This window comes from Protobothrops mucrosquamatus, unplaced genomic scaffold (genome assembly GCF_001527695.2).
Source record: "Protobothrops mucrosquamatus isolate PMUCROS unplaced genomic scaffold, P.Mucros_1.0 scaffold894, whole genome shotgun sequence".
Taxonomy (NCBI): Eukaryota; Metazoa; Chordata; class Lepidosauria; order Squamata; family Viperidae; genus Protobothrops; species Protobothrops mucrosquamatus.
The window spans coordinates 169092-182299 of record NW_015387148.1 but is presented as its reverse complement, the minus strand read 5'-3'; positions in this window follow the sequence as shown (position 1 = coordinate 182299).

The following is a 13208-nucleotide window of genomic DNA, read 5'->3' as shown; positions in this document are numbered from 1 at the left end:
CGGCATCGGGTGAGGGGCCACAAAGGCACGACCCGGTCCAGGGCCCCCGCAGCCGCACCATTCCAGGCGGCCACCAGGTCCTCAGTCAAGCAGCGGGTCAAGGTCTCAGGTATTGGCCCAAGCTCCGTCTGGAACCTCTCAGGGTCCATCAGGCGCCTGGGGCGGAACCATTTTGTCACTTCTGGTTCCGCCTCCCCGCGGTGGGGCGTAGCGGTAGGAAAGGCCAGCCAAAGGAGAGTGTGATCTGACCATGACAGGGGCTCAACGACTATTTCCCCTAAACCACGATCACTCAACCACTGGCCGGAGGCAAAAACTAAGTCCAGTGTGTGTCCTCCGGTGTGGGTAGGGACATCAACTAATTGGGTCAGGTCCATGGCCATCATGGAGGCCATGAACTCCCGAGCCACCTCAGATGCTTCACCTACCAATGGCAGATTGAAATCCCCCATGACTAACAGTCTGGGGGTCTCAATCGCCATCTCGGCTATCACACTGAGAAGCTCGGGTAGGGCTGCTGATACATAGCGGGGAGCCAGGTATACAATCAGCATGCTCTGCTGCCTCCCATGACCCCACTTCACACCTAGGGATTCACAACCGGCAGTCTGCGGCACAGTGGTCTCTCTTGGGTCCAGGCCTACCTTAATAATAACCGCCACCCCCCCCACCCCGACCCTGGGCTCTCAGCTGGTGAAATGCACGGTAACCTGGCGGGCACATTTCAACGAGGGGCACCCCCCCCTTGGCCCAGCCAGGTCTCTGTAATACCCGCCAGGTCCACCTCCCCCTCCGATACCAAATCATAAATGAGGGGGGCTTTATTAACCATGGACCTGGCGTTACACAGCATCAGCCGGAAGCCCAGGCCCTGAGATCCTAAACCACCTAGGTTGCAAGAAGAGCCATGGGGGCCGGAGCGCGCCACAGCTCGTAAACAGTGGGTGCGTCCTCCCGTAGTGTGATATGGCCCTCTGCTCCCGCCATATCTATCTGATTTGCTTTTTATTATAGTAGCTCTTAGTAAAAAAAAGAAGTTTGCAGTTCTTACCTCCTTGAGAAATCTTGGAAGTCAAATAGTCTATGGCAAACTTGTAAACATCTTGACAATTTTCTGGTGACATATGTGGAAAACTCCCATCTAAGCCAGCCATTCTGAGCAGGGAGAAAAAGAGGAAATAGATCAAATCTTTAGATGCCACGGTGATAGGGAGAGAAAGAAAGTTTTGATTCCTAGATTTGGAAACAGAATACAGAAAAAAGAGCTGCAAGGATTTATTAATAATTAAAAATAATAATTAAAATAATATTACCATCAATGAGGCACTACCTTGATGTGGTTGTGGGGCGTGTGTCCTCTGAGGTAGGTGAGAGCTATGCCAGAGTTTCAACCATACTGGGCAGGTCTCATCAGAGGAGTCACACAAAGAGTGTCTCTCCCATAAAAAATATGGTGAGATGTAAATTACAGAAACCCATACCAGCTCTGTCGCTTCCTGGATCAACAAGGACTATGCTAGATGTTGGAGTTCTGGACCTCTGGTGAAAAATGGGCTACAAGGACTCAGGACTGTTCGCTGAGCAAGCAGGTCCAGCAGCTGCAGAACTATTGGGAGGAAAGCTGTTTCTCTATTGCAAATATACAGATCAATATCTGTATATTTGTAATAAAGTAATAATGATCTGTTATTACATATCAAGTCCAAGAAGAAGATGATAGTTGAAACAAATGCACCAGTTCTGGAAAGAACAACATCCAGAATCATAAATAACAGAGCAGAGATTAGCAAATAATGATTTCCAATATGAAACAAAGTATTCCCAGAAGCAGAATTGGAAGAACTGCAAAGGTCTACCCAGGGCAAAGAAGTACTTGCCAGAAGTAATTCAGACTGTGCAGAGAAAAGGGAGAGTTGGTTGTAGAGAAAGCCAGTACAGCTATAGAATTGTTTTCAGACACCAGGCACCCTCTTCTTTGCTCGGAAAGAACAAAGCTCTCAACTAAAGAAGTCAAAGAACTGAAAGAATAACTGAGCATCTAGAACAGCGCAAAAATAATAGAATAAGATTGGCCGCATTGAAGCTTGTTCCCAAGAAACAGCTCACAAAAGCATCAAAATATGCCAATACTATAATATAAGCTCCAGCTCACTGTAAGAAACAAAATAACTAATGTATATCACTGCTGCAGTTATAACTGAAGGGCTGGGACACAAAATCAACAAAGAAGAAAAAAAGCCAAATGGTGCATCACCAAAATGGAAGATCAGCCTGGAAAATAAGATCAGCAAGCTGAGATCAGATGCAAGCAAGCTAGAACTGATGAAAAGAAGAAGCTGGATATCTATGAACTGAAGAAACTTCTTGGATAAGAAGTGAAATGTTTTCAAGGAAAAAACCCAAGGAAGTCCAGTTGCCTTTTGAAAATCACTTTTGGGACAAAAGAAGCTGAAGAACATGAAGATCAAAGAATATCTAATCAAGAAATACTACTTAGAAACAAGGAACATCAAGGAAGCAACTGGAAATAACAAAGCAGCAAATAACAACTATAGCTAAGATCAGCAGATATGAAGCTGGATTTGCAAATAATAAGCAGAATCTCCAATTTCAATCCAATTGGAAACATTTCTACTGTAGGAAAACAGCACCTGCCCAGAAAAATAAATATTTTGGGGAATATTAAAAAGGCAGAATATTATATTTCCCCAAAGGAATAATGGAAAAGATCTTAAAAGACAGAAATCATCTCCCAAGCCTCTCTGCCCCAAGCAGAGGCCAGGTCTGTAGAAATGCAGATTTGATAATCCTTTCAGAAAGACTGGAGCCAGGAAGTTTAGAGCTGATGGGATTAGAAAGACAAAGATCCCTAGAACCAGCAACCTCTCACCCATCCAACACAAGACATAGCCATCAGCCCCAGCCCCAGGGAAGCAGGACATGACCTTTAGGACATAATAGGATTAACCCACCACCCTTAGAATACCAGAAGGGCACACTGAACCTCAGGTCAAAGTTCATGCCACAGGAACAATTCCAAACACAAAAGCCCAAGAAAATATAAAAACCCACCACTCCCAGCAACATGTGGTCAACTGCTCCAGAGCCACATGCTGTTGTGATTCTGCTCTTCAATAAACTACAATGTTCTTTCTAATTCAGTCTCCATTTTGTTTATTCCCGGCTTGGATTGGACCCTGATGAAGATTTTTCTTTCAACACTACAAATCCATCAAAGAGAGACAGCAGCAAATCAGCTAACATCTGACAAGGAAGAAACAGTGCAGTTCTGAGTACAGATATGGGTAACTCAAAGAAATACAACAAGAACACAGCTTGGTTAAAAGATGTGGATAAGAATAAAAAAAAGAGCTGAAATGAAAGAACTTGTAATATCAACAGAAATAGTGGAGAAAAAGGCAAGGGAGGCCAAGAATTGGTCAGATGAGGTGAGGATGAACTGCATGGATTTTGGTTGAAACACCTGACTGGTCTACCATCTCAGACAAGTGACTGTCTAGCTTCTTCTTAAAAATTTCCAATGATGGAGTGCCCATGATTTCTGGAGGCAAGCTGTTCCACTGGTTAGGGTATGACTCTGGAGGGCTTACACAATTTATTGTTTGCTTGTTTGTTTATGGCTGCCCATCCCAAATTCATTACTCTGGAGAGCTAGAATGTTAAACAAAATAAAAGCATTAAAAACTTGACTCCACTGGATTTGCAAAAAAAAAAAGAAAAAGAAACTGCATGAATAAAAATAAAAATAAAAACAGGCAGCTGTTCAATTTGCTTATTTCCCTTAGTCTCATTTGAAGCCCTGATAAATCTATCAATGAGCAAATTACTCACATAGCTTTGAAAGTGCCACAAGGGATAGTTTTGGGGATCATTGCAAGGGTGGTGGCATTCATACTGGGCAGCCACAGAATCAGCTTACTCTGGAACCAATCTTTGTACTGGGAGACAGAGGCACTGGGGAGCAAATCTTGCATCTTGTAGAAAAAGGTTTCAAGCATCAAAAACCTCACATCTGTGTTTTCCAGGAACATCACTCCCTTCTGACAAGTAGAAACACAAATAGACAATTCACATTAACCAGTTTCCCCCCCCCCCAAAAAAAAAAAAAAACAGAGGAAGGAGGGCATTGTGGCCACCATCTTGATTTCTTTGACACCCCCACAGATCCTCTAATTAATAATTCAAACCAAAATGGCAGAGAAACACAGACCATGGGACAACAGATAATCAAATCAAGAGTTTGTAAAAACAGTATAAACCTAAGTGGCAGAGGAAAATAAAATAAAATAAATGCAGCTTTGGGAAGAACCCAATGGCCATTTTGCTTTTTCTTGCTAAGCAAGGGCACTAAGGGGCCTTGGCTCCACTCTTGCGATCCAAATCTCCCAATTTGGGATGAGGTTGCTGAAAAGATAAGGCCCAGCCAGGTTCATTGCTTCAAAGATCCTGCTAGCCTTTGGGAGCTGTTTTTGATCCTATGCATTGGACCAAAACAATTATTGAATCTATTCCATTAATTAAAATAAGCCAGAAGGAATTCCAGATGCTTCATGTGTCCCTAAATCAGAGTTGGGGGAATCTTTTCAAGCTCTAATTGTACTTGGAATTAATCTTGGATGGATTGTCTCGCCTGCAAATGGGTGGAACTGAAGCAAGTAGCAGACTAATCAAAGCCAAAAGGGAGTGAAGCCCTCTATTCATTCTCTTTCAGATTCTCTCTCTTCCAACATCCTCTCTTCTCTTTTACCTGCAACAACTTGTTGGGGGTGGGGTGTATCAATTCTTCTGCATCTGGACTGATCCCTTGCAAATGACTTCTGAAATCAGACTGGGGACCACATGAAATGAAACTGCTCTGGCCTGAGGTTTAAGATGCTTGGCCCTAAGTAGCCTTTCTAAGGCTACTTAGAAAGTTGCATAGGGGAATCATTGCAAAGAATGCAAAGAAAAGCAACAATGATGATAAGGGGTCTAAAGGCTGCAGTATTGAATCCTTGAGGGCAATATGTTTTGATGACAAAGCTGATTAAAGACAACTTACCTGTGATGCAATGAGGACAAACTCTGACACAAAAGCAGTGGTCTCTTCCAGAGACCTGTTCTCTAAAGGCATCAGAAGTGCACGGACCATATCAGGATTATGCAGGATGTTAGAGCCAAAAAAGACGTGAGCAAGTTGGATAGAGGTGAGTTTATCCTTGATTTCAAACTGTAAATATATGATAAATACATGATAAACAAATATAGTTTTTTGTGGGAAAATTTCTTTTATTACTGTACTATTGATGTCTTCATTTTTGTTGAATGTGATGTTGCAGCTTATTCCTTTCTGAAGATTATATTGTGCACATATACCCAATTTGCATTTAAAGATAAGACTTAGGTTTTTTTTAAAAAAACTAATTCCCTCCATCATGACTCAAGAAAAAGACAGTCAGAAGTGAAAAGCTCACTTCTGGCCCTAAAAATTACCTTTCTAAATAGAGTTTTAATCTGTTAATTTTCTTTTTAAAGAAATATCAGCTCATTCTTTGATTATAAAGAACATTCTAACAGAAAGAACATGTTAACATTTCTCAAGTTTGATTAAATATGTGCTTGTGACCTGAGATGTGACAGTGAGATAGTTTGCCATCTGCTGCATCAGATAAGTCTTGTTAATTCTCATGTTCTCCTGCTAATCTAGTGAAAAAGAAGCTTCAAGACCTAATGCTTGGAGTAACAATTGGGGTTTTTTTCACGTTCCCTAAAATGCTGTCATTAGACTTGAATATCTCTTAGTTTTGGTGGGCTAAAGCCAACCAAGATGTGCTCCAGCCTTTCTGTCTTTGGTTTTGACTTTTGAGAGGAACAAACAAGCATGAATGTTCCTTCTTTGCTTTGCCAAAGTGAGCCAAAATCTAGAGCTTGATCTGTTCTGTCCCACCCTAATCATAGAGAAACTAAGCCTAGAGAAAGACATCTGAAAGAGGTCTGAAAGATTGACGAATCTATATATTACAGTTTCCCCAAAGGTGCTTTTTCAGGAGGCAACTGGACTTCCTTGTTTTTCTTTGAAGAAGTTTAGCTTCTCATCCAAGAAGCTTCTTCAGTAGTGAGTGGATGATGGGGAATGGAAGGATTGGTCATTTGCATTTTTAGAGAGTCATTGAGGCCATTTGGAGGTTTATCTTTGTCCTCAGGGTCACCTGAGTAGTGCAAATGTGTGGAACCTTCTTGGTTGCAGGATGTTTTTTTGCCCTTCAGTGTTGAAGACAGATGCAGGCTGTTGGGAATGAGTCTGTGTTGTCTGAATCTTAAACTGAAGTGCAAATGGTTCCTGTAGTCCGCAATGTTTTCTGGAAACCCATTCATACTCCAGCACCATTCAAAAGGTATTCATTGACTCTCTAAAATAATGTTTATGACTCTCTAAAAGAATGCAAATGACCAGCTGTCCGCAAGGAATATAAATCCTTCCATTCCCCACCATCCAGTCAGAGCTGAAGAAGCTTCTTGGATGAGAAGCAAATAAAACCAAGAAAGTCCAGTTGCCTCCTGAAAAAGCACCTGTGGGATAACCGTGACCTAGATGACTGAGAATCTCCATAGACAGGTTACAGTTTCTTTTTTCAGCAAAAAGCCTCTTGCTGCAAAAGGCCAGAAAGGGCTCTGTGTCCTTTCTTGGAGTACTAAAATGGATAGAATAGAAGTGAAAAGAAGCTTCTCAAAGGTTAGAGTCCAAATGCAGATTACCAGCCACACCATGGCTGTCTGTAGCTTGAACAAGGGAGGCAAGTAACATCACAAGTGTTATGAGGTCATCAGAAGAGCCAGGTAGAATTTAGGTGAAATTGGAAACCCACTCTGTCCCTAAGTCTGCCTTGCAGGTGGAATAATTTTGGCATGGGCAATGTAGTCCTTTGCCCCCTTTCATTTAAATATGATATCTAATTGCTACTGCATATGTATGTATGTATGTATATTATATTATGTAAATTATGTGAAGTAATAAATTTATTTTTTCAAAAAAAGAATGAATTTGTCAGGAAGAATCCAAAACTTTTGAAAGCAAGAATGTACAAAAGGAGGGTAAAAATATGGAAGATGGCAGGTGCTAGGTTGTGATTTAAGACCCATTCCCTTTCCATTCTTTTTTCATAGAAAAGGACTAGATAACAAAATGCCCACCATCTTGCAGATTTTAATCCACCCACAGAAACCGGTGATGTCCTGTGCCTGAGGCATTTTTTTTCATCCCTCATAAACAAGCTTTTCCGTCTTGAGCTGCTTTTCATAGCAGAGCACTTTTCTAATAAGTGCTAATGCAAATTCATAAGCTCAGTCCTGAAACTGATGTGCTTCCAGTTTCAAGTGCACCAGACAAAAGGCCAGTGCTCCCAAATTCCTCTTACTTGCAATCCTTTCCTTTCCAATGAGTGTCAATAGGAACATGAATTGCCTTCTTGTTAATTATCCCAGCATCAGGATGAGCATTCCAAAGGGGGGGGGAGTGGGGAAAAAGGGCAATAAGTTTTGCCCTTTTGCCTGGCATTTTTGTGAATCAAATTCTGGAGACTATCCATTGTTTGAGCTTACCCAGTTGTTGAGAGAATGAAACCCCCTAGCATTGTAAGCATGTTTAGGGATAATTTTTGTAATAGACTTTCTTCAAAGTTTTTACTATTCCATGATATACCCGTTCTATGATATCTAAGAATAGAAGTGAACGGATGTTACTATCATTAGTATTTTTTGGTGTATTTGTTCTATCAGAACCAACCTTGAAGAAATTTCCTGACAGAACAATTGATCAGTGGAATGACTTGCCTCCAGAAGTGATGAATGCTCCAACACTGGAGGTTTTAAAGAAGAGATTGGACAACCATTTGTCTGAAATGGTATAAGGTTTCCTGCTTGAGCAGGGGATTAGACTAGAAGACCTCAAGACTTCCAACTCTGTTATTCTGTTATCCTAAATTAAGAATCAATGTGCAAATGAGCAGCAAAACATGGTTAGAAGCACATAACAAAAAGTATGTGAGATGATAGGATGAAGGCTGGGCAAGGGAGTGAAATATTTCAGATCATGCAATCCAGCTATAGTACCGCACTGAAGCTGGCCAGCAGCTTGGTCAAATCTTCATAAGGAGCTTGTTTGACAAATGGCCCAAGGTGGTCTTGCAGCCAGGACTCTGTACTCTTGGTGTGAGAAGAACATGCAGATCCTGTCATGTCAAAGGACAGAAAAATACATTCTAAGTAGATATCCAACTGGAACATATATTTTTTTTAGGTTGGCTCTCTATAAGGAGGAATAATAATCAATCTTGACACTCTTGATATCATGTGCAAACCAAACATGGGATTTTTTTTCTATAAAAAAATAAAGTTTCCATTAAGCTGAATCAACTCTTCATGACTTCATGGACATATCCAAACAATATTCTTGGCAACACTATTGGAATAGTTTGCCATTCCCTTCTTATAGGAGTATTGTATAAAGAGCATTGGTGCCTGCTTGCATCAGTAGAATGAGCATAGGCCCTGCTGATTGGTTGGCTGTATCTCATATCTCTTCCTTGTAATTTTCACTGCAAATCTGCAAAATCCATATGATGGCAATTACCTGTGATTTTGTGCTGGGTGTTGAGGAAAGCAAATAAAGTATCGTAAATGCCTTTTCGATTGGCCAGTGGAATAGAAGGATAAACTTGGCCGACAGAGGATACCCTGGACAATAGCAACAAGAAATATGGGTCACAAATATCCACTTGATACTGAGGATGTTTTACAGTGGTTCAAGAAATGTAACATAGAGGCTTAAAAACAAAGCAGTGACCAAAGAAGCTGTAAAAGAACTATGATAGCAGTCTACTTAGGTATAAGCCATAATGACATTATGTAATGTCATTGCACAAATGATACAAATTGTATAATAACTAGCACAAAACCTCAAATTAGAGGAAATTTCTGCCCCATTCCCGTTCACTAGAGAACGGGGGTCTTTGGGTCAATTGGTCTATCTCAGTACTTTGATACAGATATTTTGATGGTGTGGTCCTTAACTTTTCTGATCCCCCCTCCAAATATCCCCGAAGTGGATTGTCACCTTCTTTTGCCTTTTGCTTTATACTCACACAGCTCTGAAGCTGTCACAACTAGAAACATAAGACAAGATCCCTTGAGATTCCTTTTCACTGATGCTTGGCAAAAGGAGGCCCAGTCTTGTTGACAGCAAGTGGGTCCAGTTTTCAGGAGCAAATGTTGAGAATGTGCCCTCAGCTCCCTCAAGAAACTGCACAAGCATTTGCTTTTGTATGTCTTCATCTTTCAGGGATGTTATTCCAAGCTGTACATTTAAAAAGAGAAAACAGAACCACCATTTAACTGTTAGGATTTGTTTAAAACTTGATGTAAATACTGTAACTGATTGCTGATCCAATTCTGCTTCTCTTGCTCAGTTCAGGCATTTGGAAAGCTGAAATAATTCTAAGTGCTTGAGGAAGAACTAAGAACAGCAGGAAATGAGAAAGTTGGTTTGGGCTGGGGAAAAGAAGATCTTGTTTCAGTATGTAAATAGAACTGGTCTTTGGAGTTCTGGCTGTTGCAGTATCTCTGGGTGATCTTGGTGCTCTGTTTGTAATTATGACATTGCAGCATCCCACCATCATGTGATGGCAATTTCTCATGTTCCCCGCCAGCTTCCTGCTCCCACTTTTCACCACTCATGCTGCATAGCACTTGCTTGTGGTATCCTTACCCCCTGTGGCACCCATACACCATCAACCTGCTTGCCTGGGACTTCTACCTCTTCCTGCATAATGACCCACATGGTCCTGCAGGACTGTAGTCCCACAATGTGATGCTTTAGTGATGGAAATTCCTGTTCCAACTGCCATCATAACCTGAGGATTACCTGCATTGTTCAAATATCATACCTTCTGGGCCACTGTGTTGAATTGATCCAAATATTCATAAATGTCTGTCAATGGTTTGTTCTGCAATTTTGCAAGAATCTGGCACATGTGCTCTTTGTTGTTGATGACTCCGGATTCCAGAGTGAATGATGCAAGTTGTGATGGAGACAAATATTTTAAGACAGCCATCTAGAAGGGGAGGAAAAGGACCCAGAGCAAATGATCATGAATTGCTTGAAAACATCAGTACTTCTAGGAGGCACAATTGTTGCACCACTGCTTATTATCAAGAAATTCTTCCTTATTCCAAGTTTGGATCTCTGTTTGGGTAAAGCTTTTACCCATTGGTTTTGAGCAGCATGGAGATGATAATAAGGGGAAGAAGGAGAATTCCTAATAACTTAGCAGCCTGCAAGAATTACATGGTCCTCCTTTTTTCTTTGTGTAGAGTAAGTTTTGCAACAAGGTTAGCTGTGATCATTTTAAATTATGTCTACTCACTCCATCAAAATACAGGTTCCAGCTCAGCAAATCATGATATTCAGCATATTGACTAAAGTTCCCAAGGTTGATTTGTAGCCAGTCCCGAAAGCTCTGGATAGGGTGTCCACAGGCCAAGCCTTGAGAGACAGAGAATATCAATTGTGTCCTGCTAAATTGTCTAAAAACCTGTTTCCAACAATGATGGCCCTACTAGTTGTGCTGGGCTAAGGAGAAGTCTCCTGCCATATTGCTGCCTTTGTTTCAGGGGAGAGAATCAGGTCATAGTTGGAGAAGACAATAACAGGGCTAACTTTCCCCAGACAGTCTTCAATTTGGATCAGAAGGAAGGTCTCTGTAGCTGAATTCTTGTTCATGGCCTGGTAAGTTTTATGAACCCAGTCACTGTAGCTTCTAAGCCATGGCTTCTAGTTTAATGAATTGCAACTCATTCGCTAAATCATAAGGAAGTAGATCATGGGTTAGTTTGCTGGGTGAGCCTAGCAAGCTTCCCATGTGAAAGAAAGGTGCTCCAGAGGAAAAAAGTAACAGATGTATTACTGGTTTTGGTATGCAAAATTTGAAGCATTTCGAGTTCATAGCCAATCCTAGCATTTTGGAAATGTTTCAAGGAGCAATCCATTTCAAATTCAAAACAACTGTTCTGAATTTGCAATAATTAGCATGAGCCTAGTTATTATCCTGTTTTTCCTATGGCACTCAAGGTGAAATACAGAGCACTTAAATACAGTTTTTTTTATTTCCCACCCCACCCCGCTACAACTATTTTGTGTGGTAGTTTGTGCTGAGAGACAGTGGCTGGTCTAGTGAACGCAAGTCTCTCCAAATAGCTTAACCATCTCAGTTACACTAGCTATTTTCTTTGGAAATCTAGTGTGACCAAGAGACAGAAGCTATTTTACTATATTGTTTTTAGGAATCATGTCCAGAATAATTTATTCCATAGTAGTTTACCAAATGATTTAAACTCATCCTCTCCCGTACTTATTTTAAAACTTTCATTTTATAGGCAATCTGAATTTCAAACACCACATACATTTCTAACAAACCCCAGAACAAGCACCTTCCTCAGTTGGATGTTTGCTAGATTCATTGGAGAATCATTTTCAACCACTGACTATTTTGAAAAGGCTGGGAATCATGGAGATTTTAATTCAGTGTATCTGGAGGTCACCAAAATGGGAGAAAGCAGCATTAATATCTTTAAAACCTGCTGACTTTGACCAAGGGTATTAAAGTCAAGAAAGAGCTGGTCCCTTACCATTTTTTTCTGTCTTTAAATATGTGCAATCCGAAAAGGGAATGAAACCCAGGTTTTGATTCCTTTTAATGATTTTAAGTCAAGTTGAACATAAACAGTATCTTTTCTTTTCAATCCCAGGCTCACCCAAAAGCTTTGATATAGATCTTTCTGGGCTGTAATCTTTATTCCATGAATGAGAGACTTTTTTAGTTGAGGGAGGAGGTCCTCTCTGACAACTCCATCTGTCTCTGACTTCCTACCACAACTATGCATTTCACTGGGTTTGGAAACTGAATTTCTCTTGATGCAGCCTAAAATTCTGCCTCCCTTTTTTACAGCAACATTTTTCATGGTTGATTCTGATTTTTTTCCTAAGTACTGTGTCAGGTATCTTGCATCCTGGATGAATTAACATTCATGATTAATGATTAGGATCTCTTTAGCCACATAAACACAGTCTGTTTTGCATGCTTAAACAGTAAAGACTAGAGTTGAATCTCTTTAAGGTATAGTTACCTGATTTGACTTTTGACATCAAAAATGCTTTGATGAATCCAAAAATGTTTGCAGCATTTTCAGCTGGGATGTTGGAATAGATGTTGTCAAAACCCTTCAGTCTAGGAGATATAATCATTTGACCAGGTAAAGAAAGGCAAACACTGCCAACTCAGGCTTGATCTCTAACTTTATGGACACAACCAAGCAGTTTTGTGACAGCAATATTGAAGAGCTTTGCTGTTGTTTTCTCTAATAACTTCATGGATGCATCTAGGGAGGCTGTCTGGCAACAGTATAGAAGTGGTTTGGTTTGCCTTTTTCTGGGACAGTTATTCAACTTCTCAGTCTAATTTGCAGTTTTGATCTTCCTGATTGTTTTCCATCCTGAACTTGCTTAACTTTTCTAAGTCAGTTGAGGATAGCTATGGCTACACAATTTTCAAAAGGCAACATCTTTGCAACATCTTCTCCATGGCAAAGAATCAATGACTGATTATTTCAAGATGTTTTCCAATATAATAATAATAATAATAATAATAATAAAGTTGGAAGGGTCCTTGGAGATCATCTAGTCCAACCCCCTGCTCAGGCAGGAAACCCTATACCATTTCGGACAAATGGCTGTGCAGTTTCTTCTTAAAAACTTCCAGTGTTGGCACATTCACCGCTTCTGGAGGCAGGTTGTTCCACTGGTTAATTGTTCTAACTGTCAAGATGTTTCTCCTTAGTTCTAGGTTGCTTCTCTCTTTGGTTAAGTTTCCACCCGTTGCTTCTTGTCCTGCCTTCAGGCGGTTTGGAAAATAGCTTGACTCCCTCTTCTTTGTGGCAGCCCCTGAGATATTGGAAGACTGCTATCATGTCCCCCCTCGTCCTTCTCTTCATTAAACTAGACATACCCAATTCCAGCAGCCTTTCCTTATATGCTTTAGCCTCCAGTCCCCTAATCATCTTTGTTGCTCTTCTCTGTACTCTTTCTAGAGTCTCAACATCTTTTTTACATCGTGGTGACCAAAACTGGATGCAGTATTCCAAGTGTGGCCTTACCA